This window comes from Megalops cyprinoides, chromosome 14 (genome assembly GCF_013368585.1).
Source record: "Megalops cyprinoides isolate fMegCyp1 chromosome 14, fMegCyp1.pri, whole genome shotgun sequence".
Taxonomy (NCBI): Eukaryota; Metazoa; Chordata; class Actinopteri; order Elopiformes; family Megalopidae; genus Megalops; species Megalops cyprinoides.
In genome coordinates, this window is record NC_050596.1 from 28,591,083 (window position 1) to 28,602,566 (window position 11,484).

An 11,484-nucleotide genomic window follows, 5' to 3' on the forward strand; every position below is an offset into this window, starting at 1 on the left:
TCACATTTCTGTTGTCAGCTCCATTAACTAGTCCAAACTACTCCATTATCTACATTGGAAGCACTGCGCGAATTATCATTTGCAACTAATATACTCTCCGTGAATGTGGAATTATCTGCAAAGCTGCAGTTCTTGAGACAGTTGTGTCTGCATTTTTGTTGACTGTTTTACTGGATCTATGACGGAATTCAATCATGCAAGCAATGTTGAATGAGTGTGACAGGAAGGTCAAACTGATGAAAATGAGAGTTATTTGTCGTAGTGTTTTTTAAAAGGTCACAGAATTAGGCTAATGCTCCGCACGTTTGCCATGGGTTGTCTTTCGGATGACCATTTACAATGGGAGCATCAAGAGTAGGAGACATACAAATGTTTCTTTAAAAATGCTCTGTCCATGTGCTGCACCAAATGTAGCTGTATGGAGTTGCCCAAGCTTTGTAACTAAGGACAATAGTGTCTGTGTAACTGCACACATGTGGGTGGAATAGACACGCATACACACACACACACACACACACTCATCCTCACACAGAAACACAACACAGCACATATAATCCAGGATCATGGCAAAGAAAGGAGGGGGAGCGGTGGGCTGGGATTTGTATGGTCCGTGTTAAACAGAGGGCCCCTGTGTGACACGCTGCGCTTTACAGCGAAGGCTGCTGGTCAAGGGGCAGTTTGGGAGTGATTTATTCCTGCCGGCCAGGGGACCATCCTCATCCACATACCGCTACTCCCCACTCCCCAGCCCCCCCCAAGGGCCCTCTTCAGTGGGAGAACCAGGTCAGAGGGGGAAGGTGGGGGTGGTGGGGGGGGGGGGGGGGTTGAGCAGAAATCTCCTGCTTGTCATATCTGCAACTCCCATAGCCCATGCCGCAGCCACCATCAATAAAACATCGCGTGGAGCGATTCCTGCGTGGCATTGCAATACTGTGCAACGCAATGCAATACATTGGAGCCTTGGGCATTTACAGTGCTGGCTTAGGAGTGGAGTTGGAGGTGCAGGCGGTCCAAAGTGTCTCCTGCGGGCTCATCCCTGCCTCAGTTCTCCATAATGAAATTACTGACCAAAGGATTTACATCAGAAGGTCAGAGCTCAGAGCCAGCAGTCACCCCACTTTGGAGAGAACGGCCCATAATTTAACTCTGGGCATTTGTCTGTCTGATGGGCAGAGCTTTCAGACCACAGCAAGGCAAGATGCCAGTGGTGCATTTTTGCAGTGTATTCTACCTGTGGACCCATATCCTCAGGTACAATATCTCCAAGAACACGAGGAATCATGGGATACCAACGACGAGTCCTGCAGGTGTCTTTTACCGGATAAGAGTACGGCGCTTAATCTAGGATGTCCCTGTGACAAAAACAGAGTGTCAGAATAATCCCAAAGTATAAGCGATAGCAAAAAAATATTCAATTTCTGTTTGCCTGCATGGAAGCCTCTCTTCCTCTGAATCCTTCGGGACCCTTCACTCCAGACTGCCAATTCTCCACACCTGTCTGGCCGTCACTTCCCATCCCTCAACTTAATCACCCAGGAAAAGAGCTTTATTGGCCGATCATCTCACAGCTGAGCATTTCACAGACCCCCTCTCTTCGCATGCGGAGCTCCTCTCATTACTCACTCTTTTTAAGATGTTTATAATAAAATCTACTGGACTATGCTCTGCTCTGGTCTTTAACCGCCTTCCACGAGAAGCCAATTTCAAGGCTTTGCCTGCGTGCGTTTCATTGGGACAGTAAAATGGCTGAAAATGACTGCTGAATGTTTCAGTGGTTGCTGATTGTTCCTCTGCCGAATCTGCATCATTCCCGTGATACTAAACTGAGACTTCACCCTTCCTCTCCTTCACATTTGCGGTAACAGAACTGCAATTTTGAGCCCTATTGCTCTCAGCATTGTAAGATATTTCTACAAAAACACCAGATCAAATAGAGAATTAAAACTTTTTTTTTATTTGATGACAGACTCTAGGGCATTATAAGATGGAAATCTCAAATGTTATAACTGGGTAACAGTGTTATTTGCAGCATTAAACTGAGACTTCACCCTTCCTCTCCTTCACATTTGCGGTAACAGAACTGCAATTTTGAGCCCTATTGCTCTCAGCATTGTAAGATATTTCTACAAAAACACCAGATCAAATAGAGAATTAAAACATTTTTTTTTATTTGATGGCAGACTCTAGGGCATTATAAGATGGAAATCTCAAATGTTATAACTGGGTAACAGTGTTATTTGCAGCATTATCCACGCATTTGCCCAACATGCACACTGCCCAAACCAAACAATACCCACAGTCAAATCCTTCCAGGGCTCTGTTTGGAAGGTATTGTGTTTATGAAGAAAGCAATTGGTTATTCGCATCGAGCTAATGGTGATAATATTGTCTAAGCTAAATTGAATTTATGCATAATTACAGAGTTAATTTGGAAGCAGGTGTTTCAGGCCCATGGAAGTAATTGGAAGATAATGAAAATGAAGGAGCCCACGGCTGATCCAGCTTCCTTATCAGCCAATAATGTAGCTGCAGCACAGGTACCGATCCTGTTACCCGGAGAAATGATTCCCTGCATTAAGTCATTTCTCTTGCCTATCCCGCAAAGACAAGCATCAATGGCTATCCACTCCAACACAGCCCTATCTTAATTATTGTTATTTTTATTATAGTTATCGCAGGTTTTGTGTATGAATGATGCATTGTTAAGTTCATGTTTCCTGTCTTTGTAATTTTTTTATAAGCAGAGCTTCAGGTTATGTTGCATTTCGAACTTTAATATCAGTATAAAATTGTTTGATTAATTGCCGTAAAAAAATATCCGGGAGTCAGACGAAGGCATTTTTGAAATGGGCCTCCGATAAGGAGCGTAAAAATTCAAATCTAATTGTGTTTCACGTTGCTCCATCACCTCAACCAACAATCAGATACCCCATCAATTCCAATTACAAGCATTGTTAAACATTGAATAAGTCCAAAGCAGGCCTTTAGAAATAATAGGCTTGGCTGACTCCCCCTCTCCTCTCCCCCCCTGTCTCTAGGGGCGGATTGGCGCTGAACACCAGACTGTGAAATACCTGCAGTCTGACGCTGGGATAGGCTGGCTGCCCTCTGCTTCACACGGTTCACATATGCACTCTCTCTGCCTCTGCGCGCAGGAGCCGGGAGGCCTGGACAGCCTCTCACCTTCCCTTGTATTCCACAATGAGTGCATGTCAATTTAGTTTACAGTATATTTATGTATGCATATGCGCATATAGCTTTTCCTGTTTTTGTTTTTCACCCAAAACCAGATAATGGCACCATCCAGAGCACTATCAAATTTGTAAAAAAAAGGAAAAACTGTAGACATAAAGTGTGTGTGTGTGTGTGTGTGTGTGTGTGTGTGTATATATATATATATATATATATATATATATATATATATATATATGTACCAAGCCTATTATTTCTAAAGGCCTGAATATACATATAATGTATGTATATAGTTTATCTTGTTTTGTTTTTTTTTTTTTTTTTACCCAAAACCAGATTATGGAATGATCAAGAACACTATCAAATTTGCAGGTGTTATTATTTTACAGCGTCCATTTTCTCCCAGCTTTAGTCGCACTATGGTGCTGCCTCACAGCGCAGCTTTCTCTCCTGCTGCAGAGATTAAAAGAGGGTAAAACCCAGAGAAAAAGACTTTTTTTGCTGCAGCATAAATGAGTAGCTTTAGAGAGCCTCTCTATTCGGCAGGCCCATCACAGTGGTGCCTGCAGAACAGCTGGGTAATTGGACTTCAAACACTTTGAATTTCTCATACAAAGAGCAACGTGAGTGGAATAACGATTCCATCAACTGTTCTGTGAACAAGAGAATAAAAAAAAAGAAAAAAAAAACAGCCAGAAGAATTACTTGGCATTCCAGGATTCTTCAATGTGTTTGGGTCTGAAATGCAATTTGTGTGTGTATACATATTTATTTGCGTGTGTGTTTGTGTGGAAGAGAGTCCTGTTTTTTTCTAAGAAGAGTGGTATTGTGTGCAAGTACTTGTGTGTGTGTATGTGTCTGTCTCTGTGTTTTAGTCAATGCAATGCGTGTCTGTGTGAAAGTGTCTGATTTGTACAATTTATAAGGTGCAACATGTTTATATTTCAGGTTGAGTGTTTGTCTCTGAGATGCAGTGTGTATGTCTGAGATACAGTGTGTTTGTATCTGTGTTTGTGTCTGAGATGCAGTGTGTTTATATCTGGGGATCAGTGTGTGTTTATGTCTGAGGTTCAGTGTGCTTTCTGTTTGCATCCCTTTATTTATGACCTCACCCCGCCACCACTCTGCATTGAGTTCATGCCTACTGTATATCTCTGAATTTCTTCATAGTACTTCTTGACAGTACTTGACAGTACGAGCCAATCCCCTGCCCGAGGGATATGTTGCAGAATCAGTGTAGTGGTAAATATTGACGTCCGCTTGCCTAATGAAACGGTGAAGAACATATTGATGGGGACTTGTCTCCAGCTCCCTCCCTGTCTTTCATTCACACACACACACACACACACACACACACACACAAACATATTCGCAGACATGCTGAAATAAAGAGACTCCTCGTGAGAGTGCATAAAATCCGTTAGTTGAGCCACGGTATAGAGTGAAGCTGGGCCCATTGACTGTCATCTGTCCGCAGCTGCTTTGGGCCTGTTTCAGTGATGTGTTTCATGTTATTCAGGAATGTTGACGTGATGGAGCATGTGCACAAAGCGTTCACCAAGGTCAATTGAAAGTCAGACCCATGGTTCATCTGCGCCATACAGAACAATACAGGCACATAGGAAGTAACAGTATCGATATTTTTTATCCGAAGCCTTTGACCTACAGTTGGCTGTGGCTAAAGGTCTCTTATGTAATCTGGAACAATTATGTTTTTTATTGAACACCAGTTTAAACTGGTTTCTGTGTTTCTGTCTTCTCAAAGATAATACCACATAAGGCAGGGATCTTCCCTTACCTTTCCATGGGAGCAAGATTTTTTTATTGTACAGAAAAATTATACTTTTAGCACATCCTATTGTGCTATGCATATTGTGAAAATATGCATAGGTATTACATCATGGTCAGAAGAAGGTATCATTGTCCCATTTGATTTTAAAAAAAGTAATCAGTGGTAAATACTCATTAATTACAGGTACAGGTAACTGCTTATAAAGAAACAATCAATAATGACAACAGGTAAGTGTTTGATAAAGAATTACACAATAATGACAAAACTAATATTTCATGTTCACAGTCAGTAACAATTATAAACTACACTAACAGGACTAACAGCACATATTAATAATAAAAAAATCAGTTGATGATATTTGCTCAATATCATAGACATATAGAATGAAGTTATGCTGGAGGTCCAAGTAGTCACAGTTATTATTGCATATTATTGCAGCCCATATTTGGTCCTTGGCTACTAGCTGAATAGCTCTGACATATAGGCCAACCACTCTAAAAATCCACTATTTCAGGGTCTCTGTCCAGGGTCGTCATATCCACTGGAATAGAAATATATTTCCTATTTGAAACCATTACATTACACCACATCTGACTACATTAGCTGACCACTCACTCACTATGCGCTTTGATCCGGTTAAAAATTGCATTTGGAGTACTGCATATCAAAGATGAAATGGGAAAAGTCACATGTTCGCTACGGGGGTAGTCATGGCCATGATATTCACCATCAGTCTGAATGCCCTTTAACTCCTAGGACAATGTTAACTGTCCATTACTGACTCCTCTTCTTATTGACTATATGGTTTATGCTCTGCGCAAGGCCTGGTTTGTCTTGGCAGAGACAGATTTTACAAGGGAGAGATTAATTGTGCCTCGACAGTGACTTGCTCATCTCACGGTATAGTGGCTGAACCCCTAATGGGGCTCTTGTTAAAGTTGAAAGGCTGCTATTAGTGCCATTCTTGGACAGTTTCTTAAAGCAATTAGCATTTGCCGAGTGCAATTACACTGCAGCGAGACTCCTGCATGCTGATCACAATCATTTACTTAAAGCAAGAACAAGATTGGTTGCGGCAATGTGACAGTACTACAGCACTAAAGATTTTTCAGACAAGACGCTGAGCTCCAAGAGTGGTGGGGATGTCACCGCCTTAAAGATGCATAGCAGCACATGTCAGTGGCACTGAGCTGATCTGTATAAAAGGCACAGTGCAGCTCTGTCAAAATGTGTGTGTGTGTGTGTGTGTGTGTGTGTGTGTGTGCGCGCGTGTGTGTGTGTATGTTTCCATAAACAGTGTGCATGTTTGCATTAAATGAGTTCGCAAAGGACTCGAGCGTACGATGGATCCCATAGATTTACTGCGTGTTGTTTGTAACTTTGGGTTCTTGCGTAATTCACGGTTACGTTCACTGTGGCACAAACTTTACACATCGTTGAAATCAATGTGCCCTTTTTTGCTGCAAGGGGCAAAACAGGGATTTACAGGACCGTGTAAAAGGTAAGAACTTAAGCATATTCAAGCATATTTGTCACAATTTCTATCTTGCAGAATGTGCTGGGTATGTGAACGTGAATTTTACTCAAAAATTCCTACTGGAAAAATATAAGCAAGAATTTATTTATTTTTTCAGGGTTTCCCCCTTTCTGCAACCCTGTTAGGAATTTCCAGTTGTACATTATCACCGCAACAACCTGTTCACTTGGGAGAGAGGAATGAAATCCTCTGATACACTCACACACAGCAAACAGCTATTTTCTGCACTGCACATCACACAGAAGGCTATAGCGCAGTGGTAAAATATTGGAGCATAGACACTACTCCTCTGATGTCATCAGCGCAACTCACAGACGCCTGACAAATCATAGGCCCCCTGAGAGCAGTCAGACGAGGGAACCCTCTATCTACTTTTATTCCTGGTGGAATGACGCTCAGTGGTTCCGCAGCTGTCCTGGTCACTGTCTACAAATAACCCAGCTGGCTGCAAACCTGTCACGCAGAGCTCAGTCTGCACTCATAGTGATCGCCTTACTGCCGTAGCCACTCAAAACCCCAGCAGGAATTACTTTTTTCTCGTTTGTCTATCAATTACGGCTGTCTTTGCCCACACTCCATATGTCTGTTTGTCCAAGAAAATGCAAATCGGGGTTGCAAGGTTAGTTACATTTTATGCGAAACTGATCTTAAATGAATGCACAGGCATTCAAAATCTTAGGCCATTCTTAATGGTGGCTGAGAGGTGTGAAATTAAAGGAAACTATGGTTCCAATCATAATGTTATAAGTATAACAATATAATAATTATGAAACAATGTAACCATGGGTCTGCAGCATAAATGACTGACATCATTTTAAACGGGGTCAGAGTAGCTCCTTTTCTCTGCTTTATCATCCTCCCCTGTCTCTCTGAGGTCCTGGGCCTCAGTCCACAGTCACACTTCACTCTGGCTTCTCCATCTCCCAGGGGGGTAATGACCTGTCGCCGTGGATACATTCAATGAGCGTCATTAAAACATAAATCAGCTGCAGAATAGAGTCTATTCTTCTCTGCCCTGTTACGGCCGCTATTATTTACGTCAGAATATATTTGGGAGATTTTCATTAGCTCCCCAAACTTGAGCGGGTGCCCAAACTGCGGCCGGAGGAAGAGGAGATAATCGATTTGAGAGCGGAGCGGCGGCGACCACTTTTCTCTTCATCACAAGCAGCTGCTGGATAGCGCTTCAGGCTAAGTGTGTGTGTGTGTGTATGTGTCTGTGTGTGCGTGCATGCGTGTGTGTGTGTGTATCTGCGTGTGTGTGTGAATGTATGAGTGTGTGTGTGTGTGTGTGTGTGTGTGTGTGTGTGTGTGTGTGTGTGTGTGTTTGTGCGTGTGTGTGTGTGTGCGTGCGTGTGTGTGTGTATGTGTGTGTGTGTGTGTATCTGCATGTGTGTGAATGTATGAGTGTGTGTGTGCGTGTGTGTATGTGCGTGTGTGCTTGTGTGTGTGTGTGTGTGTGTGTGTGTGTGTGTGTGTGCCTCCTCCTGTCTGAGCTGTCAGTATAGCGCAGCGTAGCTAACCTGTTCTGTCACCACTGCAGACAAGGCCTCTGGCCTCCTTCTTCCACCCCTGTGCAGCACAGTCACGAACCAGCCCTGAGGCAGTCGCATGAAATACACATCAGCTAGCAGGAAATATGAAAGGCCCATTCCGGCTCATGCATAGCACAGGAAATGACAGTTTCCAGCCAATGAGAGGAAAACGCTGTCAATGTCTCGCTGGCCTCTGGTGATACAAGCTCATGCCGCTGTTCTGGGTTCATAAATAGTGTCACACAATGATATTGATGACACAGACGCTCAAATTCATTCAACATCACTGTGCTGAAAGTCCAAATAGTAAGGGAAAAGTCTTTTACACTTGGCTCCTACAGACTGATGTGATGGATGGAGATAAATGAAAAACCACAGATTTTCCCTGGCATGTTTTGTCTTTCAAATAAAGCTGGCAACATCTTATGTCACATGACAAAGGAGTTTGCTGTATTTACCTAGCTGTCACCACCTGAATTATCTGAAAAACCTAATCCATCTGAGATTTATGTTAAGGCGCATGCAGAAAATATTATACCTTTTTATTGTTTATTTGTGCTCTGTATATTCTTGCACTTGGTTTAAGGACATGTGACTGCATGTTTGGGGGTACCCTGAAACAAAGCTCTACAGCTAGCTGAAGAGCTCTGGACCTTCAGAGCTGTAGAGTGTCAGACACTCTGCACCTTTCAACAGAACACCAGACACAAGCTTCTCGTCACCAGGGGCACTGTGCACGTCATGCACTCTTCTCATTGGCTGCTGGGAAAACGATCAACACGCTTTTCAAAATTTGCACACATGCATACATATGTACGCACACACACTTACACACACACACACACACACAATTTGTAAGGAATATAAAGATAGCACAGAAACCGATCTGAAAATAAAACTGCAGCCAAGCAGCTGGCAGCTAATTCAGTGAGTGGCTGTGACGGCTAACTACTGGGAATCGACATCACGTTATTAAAGCAAAGGGAGTATTACAGCACTTACTCCAGCGCTGCGCTCCGTCGCATCTGTTAGCGAACCTGATCACTGTACAGCAATAGTGCTGGATCTACCCCAGTGTATCCCAGCATGCTTTGCATATAAAATGTCACTTTCCAGGGAGGGCGGGCCTGCTGTCAGCTGTCGTGTGTTAATGTGTATTTTGTACTCACGTCCTTTGTGTTACGAATTCATCAACGCTCAGCATTGCTCCTGATGGTTTTGATTGATCTGAGCCAGGCACCTCAGCTGATCAATTGCATTTATTTTTTGGGCTGTTAGAAGTTTAAGTAGCAATGATTCCTTCTTTTATTGTGACGAATGTCCAAAAATAGGAGAACATTTCTACCAGAATGTGCAATTCCTCACTGCTAATTTCTTCCAAATGACAGATGGGGAAGAACTCTTGATACTGCTCGGGGGAGGAATAATGACAGCGTTGGCTGCAGAGTGTATTTTGCCCTGAGACACTGAGCAGCAAAAAACACATCAAGCAGGAATGTCTTCATATCTATGTGAATACTTAATTATTGAACACTAAATTATTACAAATATAACAAAATATAAATTATAATGCTTTATTTCATGTGCAGCTTGCACTTATCCAAATGTCTTGCTTATGCGGGACAACTTGCTCAGATAATGATTTACGTGTTATTCACTGATACAGCTGGATATTTACAGAAGCAGCTGTGGTTAGGTACCTTGCTTTCGTGTACACAAATTCAATGTCCCGTTTCCGGCTTCACATCTAGCACCTTAATCTTAATCTCACTCTCTCTGTTGTGAATGCCAGAGTGAATTGCGTACATATCCATATCTATAAGCGCATAACTCAGCCAATACAGTTTTTATTTTCATGTATTTGCAGGGCAAATTACTACAGGGGTAAATGGATGTAAATCTGTCACGGCTACACACAGAAAGAGTGATGATTGCTGGGAGTTTAATTGTTAGCATGCCTGTGGTGACACATAGAGCAGATTTACAGCAGAGCAGGTGAGAACAAAATTTATTTCGGCTGTCACTGTAACTTACAGTGGCTCCGATGAGGACGGTCCAATTTTACATGCAAGTGTTGCTGTTTTTCAATACAAATACATTGGCTGTATCCAAATTTACTTCTTATTCCTTCAGAAGTAATAATCTGTAGAATGCAATATATTTCTCCCAGAATGCACTGCAAAATGTGGTACTGTACACTATCTAGAATGTGCGTATTCTGCAATGCAAAACTGTTTCTGTGTTGCAAAACTGGATTTCTTTCTGGTAAGGTTTTTGTTTTTGCTTTACATTTGCTAACACGGTGGCCAAAATGAGGTTACTTATCGACAGAACTAGTCAACATAGTACATCAATCAAAATAAGATATCAAGTATTTTCTAGTGATTTTGGTTGATCACTGACCGTATCAAACTGTGATTTTCGAGACATTTGTTGATTGGATCCAGGCCTGTGTCAGTCTCACTCTCACAGCAGCGGATCTGAATCTGCCAGGCACTGTACTGCAAGTCAGTACTCTTGCAGTGGTGCGCCAGTGAGGCCTTCACCAGACACTTAATTTGCAGGTCAGCCTATACTTCACTTGCTGTCCTGTTACTACTTTGTATTCCATATAGTCACATGCACTCGGTAATTCATAAAGTGTCATATATGGCACTGAAAATGGCACCACATACCAACCAGAGGCTAAGCTTGACTGACTTATCTATTACTTTAAGTCAAACAACCAATGCGTGACAATTACCAAACCAACCATTAGCATACTAACTGTGCACCGAAAATGACCTCAGGCAATGAGAGAGGGAGGAAGAGGCGACCTGCAATAAGAATAAGAGCGAGACGTGCCTCCTGCACAGGTTCAGACAATGGACCAATCGGCGGTTGGTGGGAGCATCAGTCGCATGGAGATAACTTTCAGTTATGAATCGTAATGTCTCATCAGGACTGCGTTTTTATTCAGGTGCTGCACTTGCACTTGGATACTTTATCTCTGGCAACAGCATCGCTGTTTCTTACCCCTGTCATACATATAGCATACAAACCATGCGATGGAATGAGCAGAATAGTTCAGCACAGCTAAGGAGCCTTCCTCAGCCTTAGCAAAACTGATGTTCTCTGAGTATTTTTTTTAAATGATAATGAATACGAAAACTGCATACATTGATTCTCCCTTTCACGAAGATAAATGAAAAACATTTGCAAAAACCATCTCTTAGAAAGGAACTGGCCATGAAGGTTTTTAGATCCCCAAAGACCCTTGGGTCTACATCTTCGGACAGTGGGGTCTACTGTGGAAATGTTTTTTTTTTTTGGAGGAGGTCAGGGGGTGAAATGTGTGTGTTTTTGGTGGGGGAGTGAGTTATGAGTTGAATGTCCAACTGTAATAATGACACTACAGACACTGAAAGGTGTGGATGAATGTCACACAC